The 17,512-nt window shown below is 44.7% G+C and overlaps 1 pseudogene; it reads right to left on the bottom strand.

Moving 5' to 3' along the window:
* Window positions 1–756: 756 nt before the first annotated feature.
* Window positions 757–17,512, bottom strand: part of LOC110947342 (ephrin type-B receptor 4b-like) — a 21,270-nt pseudogene continuing 4,514 nt past the window's right edge.

Genomic DNA, 17,512 nt, shown 5'->3' with positions numbered 1-17,512 from the left:
AGACTCTGTAGGAAGTTCTGATCAGATCTGGGTATTGATCAGGTCCAGTTCTGTAGTACTGCCATACTGTACTAGTACCACAGTACTACCACAGTATGTCAACACCAGCAAGGTATCAGAGTATCCTGGGGTCCAGGTTCTAGACAGGTTGTTTCAACTTGATTCCAGCCGGGTCCAGTCTAGAAGAGCTCTAGCGAGTCCGGTAGAACCGAACCGAATCGGTGGAGTCACGTTAAGTGGAGCTGACTTGTTCTGAGGGTTGCTATGGCGACGTGCTCTCTGAGGCGGAGCTAAACTTGGTGTTTTTGTCTTAAAGTTGCTTCAGTCATTCTACATTTCTACAGTTTCATTATCAGACGCTTTTGTCCAAAGCGACGTACAACACAAGCAAGAATTCAGACATAAGGAAAAACCTGTAGTAAGTGCAAAAAGTGCTTCAAGTGCGATTGGTCAAAGGTGTTGCCATCAACTTGCAGAAGAATTGCCAACCACCCCCCACCCAGTCATGTTTGAAGTAACCGGACGTTTCTGAACCTCAGAACCAGAACTTTGGACCCAACCAGGAGAAGGAACCTTCAGCAGGTAGGTGACTCGTCTTTACCAGAGGACTCGTGGTTCTAAGACAGAAGAACCTGAACAGAGACTATGAGGTTCTGGTTGGTCGACTGGGTTCTAATGGACTGACTGATCCAGGATCTCGGTTCTGACCCTCCTTGGTTCCACACGGTGTCCAGACTTAGAACACGTCACACACTGTTTTCTTTACAAAAAGTCGTTTATTTCTGACATGGAAGTTTAGTAGAAAAACTTTGATCTGGTATCAGTACAAAAAAGTGCTAGAATATAAAAGCAGTTCTAAAGGGTTCCACACTCAGGGATCTACAGACGTCAGTGAGGTTCTGGTAGGGTTGGGTTAGTGTTCTGTGCTGGAGTCTATGTGGGACGTTTTGATGACGATACTGTTGGAATCAGGTTCTAGGTTAAATGTGACTCAAAGGTTTAAAAAACGTTCTAGATCTCTCAGTGTGGAACCTCTGAGAACCCATAAAATACACTCGAGTCATTTTACAACCTATATAAGGCAGGAGCCAGACCGCAGTTTTCTGAGGGTTCTGCTGTGTGACGGAACCTTCAGCTGCAGCAGAACCACATCCATCTGCATAGAACGTAAAGACGTTCTAATGTCCCCATGAAACCTCAGGTAGTGTTCTCCAAGGTTTCCTCTGAAGGTCCACCAGAACGCTCCTCACAGACTACAAAGATCCTGAAGCTGCAGTAGAACTTAAATCTGTTCAGAACCTTCAGAGGAACTCACCAATCCTGAAACCCATGGAGAACGTCTGTTGTACGAAGTTTAATCCACGATGTTCTTTCAATGGTCCAAAAAACCTAAATCCCAGAACGTTCCTGACAGAGAACATCACGGCTCTGCTGGGTCGGTTCTGAAGAGTCTGTCGGTTCCTGTGGTTCTTTTCAGAACTTTAAAGGGTTCTGTTTGTCTATAAGGGGTTCTCCGTCTTGCAGATGTAACAGAACCCAGAACTCAGCCGCCAATCAGCTGGTACGTCTGTTTTCAGGCTTCCTGCTGTGAACCAATTCCTGCTAAGCTTCCTGCAGTGGGCGGGGCTTCTCTAGAACAGGCGGGAAATAAATCCAAAGGAGAACAACGTCCTCCAATGTTCTCGCTGTTTGATTGGCCAATGGCTGCTGGTGTGGACTAAAGGGAGGTGGGGCTTAGAGTTTCCTGAGCAATGGATTGGCTGGTGTGGTTTGGTGGATCTCCAGCTGATTGGTCAGATATGTAGGTAGGCGGAGTCTTGTTGTTGAGTCAAACAGGAAGTATAAAGTTATTGTGCTTCTTTAACTCTGGGCTCTGATTGGAACACGAGGAGGCGGAGTCTCTCAGGTGTCTTCCCATTGGTGGATCAGAGTGAAGTGGTCATAGAGAGGTTTGCTGGGCTGTGATTGGTCAGTAGAGCAGAGTGGGCGGAGCTTTGTGTATCCTGAGTGTCTGGATGGACGAGAGCATCTTCTTCTGGTGTCCTGCCAGGGTCACGCCCACTCTGAGCAGGTCTCTATGGAAACAGGAAGGACAGGAAGTCAGGACAGGAAGTCAGGACAGTAAACACTGGATGGATGTTTCATTCAACTTGGATTCAAAGATATTTAAATCAACCAGGACTCCACCTGACTGTCGTTTCAGAACCTCATAAACACAGCAGATAGTTTATTAGAACCTTATTCTGATCCAGAGAGAACTCAGTCTCTAGATGGTTCCGGTTCCCGTTCTGACCAAACATCTATCAACCTTAAGGTTCTTCAAGAGTGGATCCAGTCTCTAGTCCTGGTTCCTCTAATGGTTCTGACCAAACACCTACCACCCTTAAAGTCTGTCCAGAATGACCTTTCTAAAGTTTTCTCAGAAACACATTGAGGGAACCAATGATTGTTTCTAGGACTCTGTTCACACCAGGATACATCCCATAATACTGATGATTCCAGGTGGTTCTAGAGGAAATGAACAGAAACCAGCTCCAGTGTTTGCATCTTTTTATGGTGATTTGGTGACTTTTTGTCAACATTTCACCAGTTTTTCAGGTCATTTTCAGTGTTTTTTCATCTTTATGTGGTGATTTATCTCTTTCTATTCTAATTCTACATCTTTTTCAAGTGATTTTTGCAGCTTTTGAGTAAATTTTGCATCTTTCCCAGTAATTTTGTGTTTTTGTTGTGGTTTTGCATCTTTTTGCATTGATTTCGCATCTTTTTGCGTTGATTTTGCATCTTTTAGTGTTGATTTTCTATCTTTTTCCAGTAATTTTGTGTGTTTTTGTTGTGGTTTTGCATCTTTTTGTGCTGATTTTGCATCTTTTAGTGTTGATTTTGTATCCTTTTAGGAATTTGGTGCGTTTTTGTTGTGATTTTGCATCTCTAGTGTTGATTTTTCATCTTTTTGCGTTGATTTTGCATCTTTTAGTGTTGATTTTGTATCTTTTTCCAGTAATTTTGTGTGTCTTTGTTGTGGTTTTGCATCTTTATGTGGTGATTTATGGCTTTCTGTACTAATCTTGCATCTTTTGTCTGGTAATTTTGTGTGTTTTTGTAGTGATTTTGCATCTTGTCGTGCTGATTTTGCATCATTTTGTGACTTTTGGGTAAAATTTAGCCTCTTTTAGTTGTGATTTCACATCTTTTTCCGATAATTTGGTGTGTTTTTGTTGTGATTTTGCCTTGTTATTTGATAATATACGTCTCTGTACTATTTTTGTGATATTTGAGTGTTTATATGTGGTCATTTCTCCTTTTCTGATGATCTGGTGTCAGTTTTTCCCAGAGCTCAGATGTGTTTCTCCTCCGAAATGTCATGGTTCTATCTGCTGGGCTGATGAAGTTCTGAGGATCAGAAATGATGGCAGAAGTCCATTAACAGTAAATATTGACAGTGTGAAGGTAGAGCTCTACAGGACTTCAGGTCTGGTTGATTTTACATGATGAGAGTGATCCCTGAGCGCTGCCTGGCAGGCTCACGGTGAGGAAGGTTCGTACTCGGTGTTGAGCTGAGACACGATGTCCAGGTTGCTGAATCCGGCCTGCAGGAAGCTCTGCTCGTAGCACTCCATCTTTATGGCTCGAAGCCAGTCAGAGACCGAAGCACAGGCCGACAGGGGAGGAGGAACCCTCTGGTCCAGCAGAGGCTGGGACGGGCTGAGGACACCAGGACAGCCGTTAGTCTAGTCCAGCTACAAACATTCAGAATCAGTCAAATACATGCAGCAGAAACAGTGAACAGAGGAGGAGGAGATCCATCCAGCATGGTGGAACATCTGCAGATGATGAGCAGGGCAGAGAGAAGACATGGAGACAGAAGAACGTCTACAGGATGAGGAGATAAAACCACCACAAAGAGACACAAAACGAAAAAATGACACAAAACGACAAAAACGAGACACAAAATGACAAAAATGAGACACAAAACCACAATGTTTGGAAACATGGAGACAGAAAAACATCTACAGGATGAGGAGACGGTAGGAGCGCCAGGAGAACCTCCAGCTGGTTTCTCCAGAACCTCCTACCATCAGCAGGACCTGATGACTGAGAGCCTCCACAGAAGTCTGAGAAGACAAGATTAGTGTTAACACCTGAGGAGACCAGACCTGTCAATCAAACTCACCTGGGCTCCTCCGGGTGCGTCACCTTCAGGGAGGCAGGGTTTCGGATCAGCCTATCGAGCGCCGCCACCACGTTGCAGAACCTGGGCCGATTGGCTCGTTCCTTCTGCCAGCAGTCCAGCATGAGGACATGAAGGGAGGCGGGGCAGTCGGGGGCGGGGGCAGCCGGTAGTCCTGCTCAATGGCGTTGATCACCTGAGACAGGTAGAGACAGAACATCTCTGGGTTTGGTTCTGGTTCCACGGTTGTGGTTCTGTGTGTTCTAGCTCTCAGATGGTGTTCTCAGGATGAACTCTGATTCTTACGTCCTGGTTGCTCATGTCCCAGTATGGACGTTCTCCATAGGACATCACCTCCCACATGACGATGCCGTAGCTCCAGGCGTCGCTGGAAGACGTGAACTTCCTGCAGTCAGCAGATCAATAATCAGTCACCTGATCACTAATCTATACATCTAATCAATACATCCACCGTCTGCAGACACACTCACCTGTAGGCAATGGCTTCAGGAGCCGTCCACCGAATCGGAATCTTCCCTCCCTGAAGGAGAACATGGACACATTTAGATAGAACTCCAGAGGAACATCAGAGAACTCTGAGGAACGTCAGAGGACCCAGGAATGAACCCTGAGGAGCTCCAACAGAACATCAGAGAACCCAGGACAGAACCCTGAGGAGCTCCAACAGAACATCATGGGACATGCCTCACATGTTAATTTGTGGACACGCCTTGTTGGACATTGTATTCCAGACACATTTGAATATTACTATTTTCAGAGTCCAGCTGATCTTCTCATCACACCTGGACACCACCAGGTGTTTCCTCTGATTGGCTGATAGCTCATTAGCATGCCAGCTACCTTTTGAGCAAGTGACTCACCAGAGAGCTGGTGTAGGTCGGGTCGGACGAGTTCTCAGTCAGGAACCTGCTGAGACCAAAATCTGACACCTGAAACAGAGAGACAGGTGAGCAGGCAGACAGGTGAATAGAAAGGTGAGCAGGCAGACAGGTGTGTCTCACCTTACAGACCAGGTTGGAGTTGACCAGGATGTTCCGAGCTGCCAGGTCTCTGTGGACAAAGCTCATCTCAGACAGATACTTCATACCTGCAGCGATCCCACGCAGCATCCCCACCAGCTGGATGGTGGTGAACTGGCCGTCATTCACCTGGACACACACAGGTAGGAGAGACATACAGGTAGTCAGACAGGTAAGAGAGGAAGACAGGTAGACAGGTGTTTTGTGTCTCACCCTCAGGAAGCTGTCCAGGGCTCCGTTCTCCATGAACTCGGTGAGGATCATGACGGGACAGGAAGTGGTGATGACGCCCTCCAGGTGAATGATGTTGGGGTGCTGGAACTGACCCATGATGGACGCCTCCGACAGGAAGTCCCGCCTCTGCTTGTCCGTGTAGCCGCCCTTCAGGGTCTTGATGGCCACGTAGTTCTCCTTCCTGCCGGGGATCCTCAGACGACCACGGCACACTTCACCAAACTCACCTGGACAGGTACAGCACAGCTATGATCACATTCAACTTGTTTTACAAGTTATTTTACACAGGTTTTGGGTCATTACTGGTAATATTAAATTTAAATTGAATCATTTTGGACAAACTTTAAGTTTCTTGGGACTTGTTTAGGGTTATCTGGGACTTCCTTTGGGTCATTTGGGACCAGATTTAACAGATTTTGTAGCATTTTTAACACGTTTTGAACAGATTTCCATTCATTTTGGACAAATCTGAAATTGTTTTGAGTTATTTTGGACAGATTTTGAGTCATTACTGGCAATTTTTAATTCAAATTGAATCATTTGAAGAACCTGAAACATAAAAAATGTTTTGACTTTTTGTTTCCTGCATAATTCCAGATGTGTTCATTTATAATTTGATGCCTTTAGTGAGAATCTACATGGAAAGAGTCATGAAATAAAGAAAAACCATTCAATGAGAAGTGTGTGTGTGTGTGTGTGTGTGTGTGTGTGTGTGTGTGTGTGTGTGTGTGTGTGTCTTTGAGTCTTCAGCCAGCCGGTTGTAAAACTTTGCACCTTTATTTCCTCAGCAGAGGTTCTCCGGTTACTTCTGACTAATGTCATCATTCAGTTCTACTGTTACAGTAGCCACACACACACACACACACACACACACACACACACACACACACACACACACTCTCTCATGTTTGCTTTTAATAAAACAGGATTGTGTCGGAGAACAAATGTGATGAGGTGTTTTTACGGCGGTTCTCCTGACGATGGGAAAGTTGACGTTCTCGTCTGAAACACTTTGAAAATGAAACAGTTCATGTTCTGTCTTCAGGAGCTAAAGGCTTTGTTCTGTCAACGTTTCAGCTGAGGTTCCATGGTTTAACAGGTTCTAAAATGTTCATTCAGGAGAAAGACTCCAAAAACAGCACAGCCTCTTTACATGAGAGGTAGTAAAGCATTTCTAAAGTTCCCGAAGAGTTAATGCTTCACTCATTTCAATAATGCTACTTCATTCCTAAAATCCTCCAAATGAAGTTCTCCACTGGTTGAAGTTCTCCTCAGTTTCTAAAAAGGTTACAGAAGAAACATGCAAGTCCCCTTAAAAGGTTTAGAAATCAGGGCTTAAAGTGAGAAAAAATCCTGAGCCTGAACTTCTAAGTTCCAATTTATAGTGTCAATAAACGTATTTAAATGTATTTTAAAACTCACTAAAACACAATATATATGAGATTCTATTAATTCAGAGCAAATATGAGGTCATCTGGTGGAAATAACGCCCATTATGATCCCACTATTTTATTGTTGCTCAAATGTAAAACCTTACTGCCAAAACTTAAGACATTTTAGAAAGTGCCCCAAGTCTGATTTTTTTGTGTTGATGTTTCAATACCACATCACTATAATTACAAAGATTTATTTTAGTGTAAAGGGGGAAAAATCATGAAAATCAAGTACATGTATTATTAATAACTTAATAATTTTTATCTCTTCAGTAGATTTAACAAGAACTCAAAACACCAACCACAACAAAACTGCTACAAAACTGCTGCTTTCCTTCATAAGGCACAATTTTTACTTACAACATTATCTCAAGTGTCAGTCTCAAGAGAATATTAAGGGCTTGGAGAATACTGTTTGAAAATTTCATTTCTTTTTTCTTTTTTGCTTTGTTTGTGGATTTTCTGAACATTTTCTTTTTAACATGTTCAAAATGTTGTTTGTTGAAATAAACTGCAAAACACAGACAACAGAATGAACTTGTTTAATATTCTCTGGAACACTACAAGAGAATAAACTGTCATGTCACTGCTTTACCAACTTTGTATTTAAGCAGGTAATAAAAGTACTAGTATTAACTCTTAAATGCAATTTTAGTTGTTGCCTCACAATATAAATAAGTTGATCATGATGCTGACTCTCTCAAACTCTGTAACTAGCAAAGAAATCCGGGCCTTCCTGATCTGGTTTATCTGGGTCCTGGCGGCAATGGACTGCTCATGCTGAAGAACTTCTACTCTGCCTTTTCCTGGAGTCAGCCCATTTCTCACAAAGATCTGATTAAGAAGCCCTCTGTAGCACATAACCACACATACATGTTAGTAACTGCTCATTTGATACACCTCAGTAATCTGTGTGATTAGTTTAAATCATTTGATTTTCAATTTGAACTGACACACATTTTGTTTGTTTTTAGTAAGGGAAAAATGTATTCACTGTATAATTTGTTCAGTTGGCTTTCAATTTAAATGTTTCTATTTTTTATCTATATTTTGGGAAGAAAAACGGTGAAAAGCAGCCGAAGAACATTCTTATTTAACTACCTATCCATTATTCATTTCACACAACCCATACGTTCGTTCTGTTCTTACTAACAATATTTGCTTGAGATTGGAGATTTTTTTGTTTGTGGCTAGACATCATTCAGATGCAAAAGGTCAGAAAATCTGCTGAGAGCTATTTAACTCATTATTACAAACATCCTATATGTCCTCAAATAAAAAAGGTTAATATCACCTAAGCTACATTCAGTTTGTGCATATTTAACTAAACAGATGTTCTGAGTAGAATAATGGGACAAATCCGTATGGCTTGATCTTTGATTTTTTTTCCTTTCAAAATAAAAGCCAGCAAACTAAATAGCTGTTTCGTTTTTTTCCTTTTGCCGTTGTAAAACATAGAAAATGTTTAAAGATTAAGAAATCAAACAAAATCAACTTCTGTTTTTGTTACTTTTTTAAATTCAATACATAAGCCCGTTTGTTTTTATTTTGTGGTGAAACCATGGGGACTGGGGGGGGGGGGGGGGGGGGGGGGCACGCGCATCACCACTGACGCACTTACGCCAATGGGGCGAGTCAACGCACCGCGGCTCAGGGATCAGCAGCGGCTGCTCTCTTTGTTAATCAGCAGAGACACATCCTCTCTCCTCTGTCACACAAAGTCTGAACAAACTTTAGTATCTGCGTCTTTGGGCTAAACACGAGCTCCAACGCTACTGACCAGTGATCAGCTGCTCGATTCTTCACCGCACCACTCACAGATTGGAGCTCCGTGCGCTCTGGACAGACCAGGCAGCCACAGGGCTGGGACACGTGGAATGGGTATACAGTCCAAGCAGAAATAAAATAAATAATATGCAATATATATCAATGTGTTTCCAGTAATTCCCTTTAAATATAATTACAAAAAACACCAACAAATATTGCAAATTTGGATTTTGTTTGTGGGATACTGTTATTTCTTATCAGTGGCTCAGCGGCACTGACGATGCCGAACCAAGAGGGGCAGCATATCGTGGCCCAGCAGTCGATGCGCACTCGCAGTTAGAAAACTGTAGTTGGATAAAAGTTCTATCAGAAAGTCGCATGCCTGGACAGAAGGTGTATATTTTTTAATGTAGGATTTGGAGTTTGATTGATTAAAGCGGAGCAACTGAATGCACAATGATGCACATGCTTGGAGCCTTCAGGACGGAGATGATTTAAATGGTACACTTCCATGCGCCGGAAATCCGGCGCGGCGCCGGAAAACTTTAAGCCCTGAGAAATGTACCCAAAAGGTTCCTGGATTAATGGGAAGGTTCCAAGAAGAATTATTGAGTTTGTTGTTTCTTTAAGCTTAAAAGGTTCTCATTAAATGTTCTTAATTAAGTTATTGGGTGGTTAAAGTTCTCCAAAGTTACCTCAGAAATCCCCTGAAAATTTTCTATTAAAGCTTCCCAAAACGTTCTAGTTTTAAAAATGCTCCTCTGTTCTTAAAAGGTTCTCATTAAATGTTCTTAATTAAGTTCTTGGATGGTTAAAGTTCTGACAAACATCCTAAGGTTCCACTAAAATCTCTACAAGGTGCTAAAAGCATCACTCAGTTAATCCATTAGAATTCACCTTCAAATGTTTCCAGATTTCTAAAAAGTTCTTCTAAAAGTTCCTGGAATCCTCTCAGGTAACCAACAATGTTCCTTGAAATGTTTCTTCAGAGGGGTTTTTGGTTCCACACAAAGTTCTGCTTGTCAGGGTTTCAACAGTTCATCAAGTAATTCCAAGATTTTTCTAAAATGTTCCTCTAAGTTCCTCTCAAAGCTTCCTGGATTCTCATGAAGGTTCACCAAAGAGGATCAAGACGTTCCTCTACTGGGATAAAGTTCCCCACAAATGTTCGTTGCGGTTCTACAATATTGCTTTAAAAAGTTCCTAAACTGATACCTGGAAATATTTCAATGTTCACAAAGCCTTCTAAAACTTTCCTAAATAAGTTCTTAAGTAGTTAAACATACGTAAACATTCTCAGGTTTCAGCTTTTTTACAAACTATAAGAACATTCAGATGACTGCCACAAAAGACTCTAACAGAAAAAACACGTCAGATTGAAAAGTTCCCTCTAGAACATGTCAGAACCTCTAACCCTGTAGAACATATCAGAACCTCTAACCCTGTAGAACATGTCAGAACCCCTAACCCTGTAGAACATATCAGAACCCCTAACCCTGTAGAACATGTCAGAACCCCTAACCCTGTAGAACATGTCAGAACCCCTGACCCTGTAGAACATCTCAGAACCCATAACCCTGTAGAACATGTCAGAACCCCTAACCCTGTAGAACATATCAGAACCCCTAACCCTGTAGAACATATCAGAACCCCTAACCCTGTAGAACATGTCAGAACCCCTAACCCTGTAGAACATCTCAGAACCTCTAACCCTGTAGAACATGTCAGAACCCTAACCCTGTAGAACATATCAGAACCCCTAACCCTGTAGAACATGTCAGAACCCCTAACCCTGTAGAACATATCAGAACCCCTAACCCTGTAGAACATGTCAGAACCCCTAACCCTGTAGAACATATCAGAACCCCTAACCCTGTAGAACATGTCAGAACCCCTAACCCTGTAGAACATATCAGAACCCCTAACCCTGTAGAACATGTCAGAACCCCTAACCCTGTAGAACATATCAGAACCCCTAACCCTGTAGAACATGTCAGAACCCCTAACCCTGTAGAACATGTCAGAACCCATAACCCTTGTAGAACATATCAGAACCCCTAAACCCTGTAGAACATGTCAGAACCCATAACCCTGTAGAACATATCAGAACCCCTAACCCTGTAGAACATATCAGAACCCCTAACCCTGTAGAACATCTCAGAACCCATAAACCCTGTAGAACATCTCAGAACCTCTAACCCTGTAGAACATGTCAGAACCCCTAACCCTGTAGAACATATCAGAACCCCTAACCCTGTAGAACATTCAGAACCTCTAACCCTGTAGAACATGTCAGAACCCCTAACCCTGTAGAACATATCAGAACCCTAACCCTGTAGAACATGTCAGAACCCCTAACCCTGTAGAACATATCAGAACCCCTAACCCTGTAGAACATCTCAGAACCTCTAACCCTGTAGAACATGTCAGAAACCCCTAACCCTGTAGAACATATCAGAACCCCTAACCCTGTAGAACATATCAGAACCCCTAACCCTGTAGAACATGTCAGAACCCTAACCCTGTAGAACATCTCAGAACCCATAACCCTGTAGAACATGTCAGAACCCCTAACCCTGTAGAACATGTCAGAACCCATAACCCTTGTAGAACATATCAGAACCCCTAACCCTGTAGAACATCTCAGAACCCCTAACCCTGTAGAACATGTCAGAACCCCTAACCCTTGTAGAACATATCAGAACCCCTAACCCTGTAGAACGTCAGATGTTTACCTGCTCCAATCACCTCCTCAATCTTCACAAAGGAGGCGTCGATCTCCTTGGCGAACTCCCTCACAGCCTCGTTGGGGTCCTCGTAGGTGAACGGGTCGATGTACACCTTCATCGCTGAAACGACATCATCATCAGTCGGCTGTATCGGGCCGTCTCATTGGCTAACCCACAACTCAGAATGTGACTGGCTGTCAGACTCACTCTGTCCCATCTGGTAGTGTCCACTCTTATCACTGATGGTCGAAGCAGTCCTCCTCCTGAACGACAAGAGACAGACAGACAGGAGAGACAGACAGGGAGAGACAGACAGACAGACAGGTGACAGTTCACATCATGATGCTGCCACCACCATGCTTCACATCATGATGCTGCTGCCTCCACCATGCTTCATCATGATGCTGCCTCCACCATGCTTCACATCATGATGCTCGCCTCCACCATGCTTCACATCATGATGCTGCCTCCACCATGCTTCACATCATGATGCTGCCTCCACCATGCTTCATCATGATGATGCTACCTCCACCATGCTTCACATCATGATGCTGCCTCCACTGTGTTTCACATCATAATTCTGCCTCCACCATGCTTCACATCATGATGCTGCCTCCACCATGCTTCATCATGATGCTGCCTCCACCATGCTTCACATCATGATGCTGCCACCACCATGCTTCATCATAATTCTGCCTCCACCATGCTTCACATCATGATGCTGCCTCCACCATGCTTTCATCATGATGATGCTACCTCCACCATGCTCATATCATGATGCTACCTCCACATGCTTCATATCATGATGCTGCCTCCACCATGCTTCACATCATGATGCTGCCACCACTGCTTCACATCATGATGCTGCCTCCACCATGCTTCATCATGATGCTGCCTCCACCGCTTCACATCATGATGCTGCCTCCATCGTGCTTCACATCATGATGCTGCCTCCACCATGCTTCATCATGATGCTGCCTCCACCATGCTTCATCATGATGCTGCCTCCACCATGCTTCATCATGATGCTGCCTCCACATGCTTCATCATAATTCTGCCTCCACCATGCTTCATCATGATGCTGCCTCCACCATGCTTCACATCATGATGCTGCCTCCACCATGCTTCATCATGATGCTGCCTCCACCGTGCTTCACATCATGATGCTGCCTCCACCATGCTTCATCATGATGCTGCCCCACCGTGCTTCACATCATGATGCTGCCTCCACCATGCTTCATCATGATGCTGCCTCCATCGTGCTTCACATCATGATGCTGCCTCCACCATGCTTCATCATGATGCTGCCTCCACCATGCTTCATCATGATGCTGCCTCCACCATGCTTCATCATGATGCTGCCTCCACCATGCTTCATCATAATTCTGCCTCCACCGTGCTTCATCATGATGATGCTGCCTCCACCATGCTTCATATCATGATGCTGCCTCCACCATGCTTCACATCATGATGCTGCCTCCACCATGCTTCACATCATGATGCTGCCTCCACCATGCTTCATCATGATGCTGCCTCCACCGTGCTTCACATCATGATGCTGCCTCCACCATGCTTCATCATGATGCTGCCTCCATCGTGCTTCACATCATGATGCTGCCTCCACCATGCTTCATCATGATGCTGCCTCCACCGTGCTTCTTAGTGGGATGGTGTGTTTGTGATTATGTTCAGTGTTTGGTGTCCATCAAACATATCATCTAGTCTCATGGACATAAAGCTCCATCCTGGTCTCCTCAGACCAAAGAACCTTCTTCCAGGTGTCTTCAGAGTCTCCACACGTCTTCTGGTGAGCTCTAGTCCCCATTTAGTTGGAGCTTTTTTCCATCAGAGTCTTTCTCTCTGCAGTGAAACTGGGGTTGTTTATTTCAGCAGATGCAGAATTCTTGTTTCCTCTGGAGATATTGTCTGTCCGTCTGTCTGTCTGCCTGTCTGTCTGTCTGTCTGTCTGTCTGTCTGTCTACAAACTGTCTGTCTGCCTGCCTGTCTATAAACTGTCTGTCTGTCTGTTTATAAACTGTCTGTCTCTCAGGAATGTGGTTATCTGTCCATCTCTCTCTCTCTGGGTGTCGGGTTTCTCTTCTTTATATAGTCGTTGTGTCTCCACCCTGCTGAGGTCAGGGACGACTATTGTTCTGCTGAGGGAGCATCCTGAACACACACAGACACACACACACACACACACACACACACACACACACACACACACAGAGAGAGACACACACACACACACACACACACGCGCACACACACACACAGAGGCACACACACAAGACACACACACCACACAGACACATACACAGAACTCACCGGTAAAAGTACAACAGCGACCGTCACCACGGCGGCGAGCACCAGTATCACCATGGAGACCAGAACTCCGGTTACTACAGGTGAGATGGACCCTCACCTGTTGAAACAGACCCAGAGTCAGAACCAGGACCAGGACCAGAACCAGGACCAGGACCAGGACCAGGACCAGGACCAGGACAAGTGTAACTATGTAAATAAATGAAAGCTGACATTTAAATAGAATGAATGATAATCAGAGGAGGATGAGTCAGACAACATGACACGCTGAAGAGACAACAACACATGAACATAACAATGACAACAACAACACAACAACATAACAATGACAACAACAACACATGAACATAACAATGACAACAACAACACAACAACATAACAATGATAACACAAGAACATAACAATGACAACAACAACACAACAACAACAACATAGCAATCACAACAACACAAGAACATAACAACGACAACATAACAATGACAACAACAACACAAAAATATAACGACAACAACAACACAGCAACATAACAATGATAAACAACAACATAACAATGACAACACAACAACATAAAAATGACAACAACAACACAAAAATATAACGACAACAACACAACAACATAACAATGACAACAACAACACAACAACATAACAATGACAACAACAACACATGAACATAACAATGACAACAACAACACAACAACAACAACATAGCAATCACAACAACACAAGAACATAACAACAACAACATAGCAATGACAACACAACAACATAACAATGACAACAACACAACAAAACACAACAACATAGCAATCACAACAACACAACAACAACAACATAGCAATCACAGCAACACAACAACATAATGACAACAACAACACAACAACAACAACATAGCAATCACAACAACACAACAACAACATAGCACTCACAACAATCACACAACACAAGAACACAATGACACAATAAGACAACAATACAAAAACGGAACAACACTACACAATGACCACTGAACAACAATTTACCAACAATAATAACACAATAACAATACGACAACAACAACAATAGAAACAACAATACGAAGCAACAAAACAATGAGAACACAACAGCAACAACAACAACACAAAACAACAACACAACAACAGAACACAATAACACAACAGAACAACAACACAGTGTGAGTGTACCGTCTGGCAGTGTGTTGAAGCTGCTGGCAGTGCTGAAGGCTCCGTATCCAGTCTGGGACCGAGCTCGGACCTGGACCTGGTACCAGGTGGCCCTCTGCAGCTCCGTCAGAACCACAGAAGGAGACCTGCTGGACACGTACTGCCACTGTCCCGCCCCCTCGCCGTCCTGATGGTGACATCACCATTACATCACAGCCTGCTCTGTGTGTGTGTGTGTGTGTGTGTGTGTGTGTGTGTATGTTGTGTACCTTCAGGCAGTAACGCAGCTGGTAGTCCAGGACCTGGTTCTGGTTCTGTAGAACTGGAACGTTCCACTCTAGAGTCAGACTGGATTCTGAAGCTGCTGCTCTGCTGAGACCAGAGACTGCAGGAGGACCTACACACACACACACACACACACACACACACACACACACACACACACACACACACACACACACACACACACACACATACACACACACAATACAACACACACACATAGAACACACACAAACCAATAATCAACCATTCACTGATCAATACGGTAAAGAACAGAAAGCAGTTGTTGGATGAACAGTCTGAAGCTGGAGTCTTGGTGGCCTCCCCTCTCTAGTCTCTTTTCTCCTTCAGAGGAGTCATAGAGTCTTGGTGACCTCCTTCTCTAGTCTCTCCTTCAGAGGAGTCATAGGAGTCTTGGTGGCCTCCCTCTCTAGTCTCTTTCTCCTTCAGAGGAGTCATAGAGTCTTGGTGACCTCCTTCTCTAGTCTCTCCTTCAGAGGAGTCATAGGAGTCTTGGTGGCCTCCATCTCTAGTCTCTCCTTCAGAGGAGTCATAGAGTCTTGGTGGCCTGCCTTTGTAGTCTCTTTCTCCTTCAGAGGAGTCATAGACTCTTGGTGTCCTCCTTCTCTAGTCTGTAGTCTCTCCTTCTAAGGAGTCACAGAGTTTTGGTGGCCTCCCTTTCTAGTCTCGAACTCCTTAAGAGGGGCCATAGAGTCTTGGTGGCCTCCCTTTCTAGTCTCTAGTCTCTCCTTCAGAGTAGTCACAGAGTCTTGGTGGTCTCCCTCTCTAGTCTCTTCCTCCTTCAGAGGAGTTATAGGAGTCTTGGTGGCCTCCCTCTCTAGTCTCTAGTCTCTTCTTCAGAGGAGTCATAGGAGTCTTGGTGGCCTCCATCTCTAGTCTCTAGTCTCTCCTTCAGAGGAGTCATAGAGTCTTGGTGGCCTCCCTCTCTAGTCCGTTTCTCCTTCAGAGGAGTCAGAGTCTTGGTGGCCTCCCTCTCTAGTCTCTTTCTCCGTGGCCTCCCTCTCGAGTCTCTTTCTTGTGTTTTTGTGTTTTTATTAATTGAATCTGATCCCAAGTGTGGATCTAAAGTGAAACTGTACTGTCTGGTTCCATGGGGGTGAGAGGGATTCTGGGTAATGCAGTCTGTTACCGTCTCTGCTCGTGGTGACGTTGACTCTGGCCGAGGCCGGCTCTGATTGGCTGACAGCAGAGACGCCGTTCAGTGATTGGATGGTGAAGATGTACTTGGTGTGTGGGCGGAGCCCCCAGACAATGACACGGCGCTGAGGCAGACCTCGTTGCTCCGGACGGTAGAGGACGCTGTCATCACACGGGGAGCAGGAACTGACCAATCCCTGAAGAGCAAGGAGCAGGAGGCGGAGTCAGAGGACAGGAGGCAGGGCTGACTAATGTTACTGGTCTGTTACTGGTCCGTTGCTGGTGTGTTATGGTCTGTTCCTGATGTTACTGATCTGTTACTGGTCTTAATGGTCTAAATGGTATTACTGGTCTATGTGGTCTCACTGGTCTTCTTGGTCTGTTACTGGTGTGTTACTGGGCTGTTACTGGTGTGGTAATGGTGTGTTACTGGTCTGTTACTGGTCTGTTACTGGTCTTACTGGTCTTACTGGTCTGTTACTGGTGTGTTACTGGTCTGTTACTGGTCTGTTACAGGTGTTACTGGTCTGTTACTGGTCTTACTGGTCTAAATGGTCTTACTGCTCTATGTGGTCTTACTGGTCTTACTGATCTGTTACTGTGTGTTACTGGTCTGCTACTGGTGTTACTGGTCTGTTACTGGTCTAACTGGTGTCTTACTGGTCTAACTGGTGTCTTGGAGGGGGTGGCGGCCCCGCAGGTGGAGCACAGGACCCGGTAACTGAGGTCTCCTCGTCCTCCACGGTCCAGCGGTTCGGTCCACTCCAGGGTCACCGAGGTGTCGTTGATCTGACTGACGGGGGAACGAGGGGCCGATGGAGGTCCTGAGGGGGGGGGGGGGGGGTTAGAGACTGTCAGGTGTTCTTACCTGGTCCAGGTAAACTGCTATCAGGAGAGTTTCATGGTCACATGCCTCAGAAACATCTGAGGATGGTTCTTACCTGTGTGACCCTGAAACTACTCCAGGTAACCAGTAATCTCTGCTGCCCCTGTGATGTCATTAAAGGGGCGGGGCTGGGGTTTACAGGGGGTTTAAAGCAATATGGGAAATGTAGGATTCAGCAGACAGAGTGAAGGTGAAGTGTCTTACTGGTGCAGGTGGCGTGCGGCGGGTCGGAGTCGGCTCGGTGGTATCCATGGTGACAGGGGCAGTAGGCGGAGCCTGGGACCAAGGTGCTGCTCTTGTCGGGGCAGGAGGTGCAGCCGGTGGT

The sequence above is a fragment of the Acanthochromis polyacanthus genome, chromosome 24 (genome assembly GCF_021347895.1).
Source record: "Acanthochromis polyacanthus isolate Apoly-LR-REF ecotype Palm Island chromosome 24, KAUST_Apoly_ChrSc, whole genome shotgun sequence".
NCBI classification, from domain to species: domain Eukaryota; kingdom Metazoa; phylum Chordata; class Actinopteri; family Pomacentridae; genus Acanthochromis; species Acanthochromis polyacanthus.
Note: the sequence above shows the minus strand (reverse complement) of the source record. Positions and strands in the feature narration are given on the sequence as shown.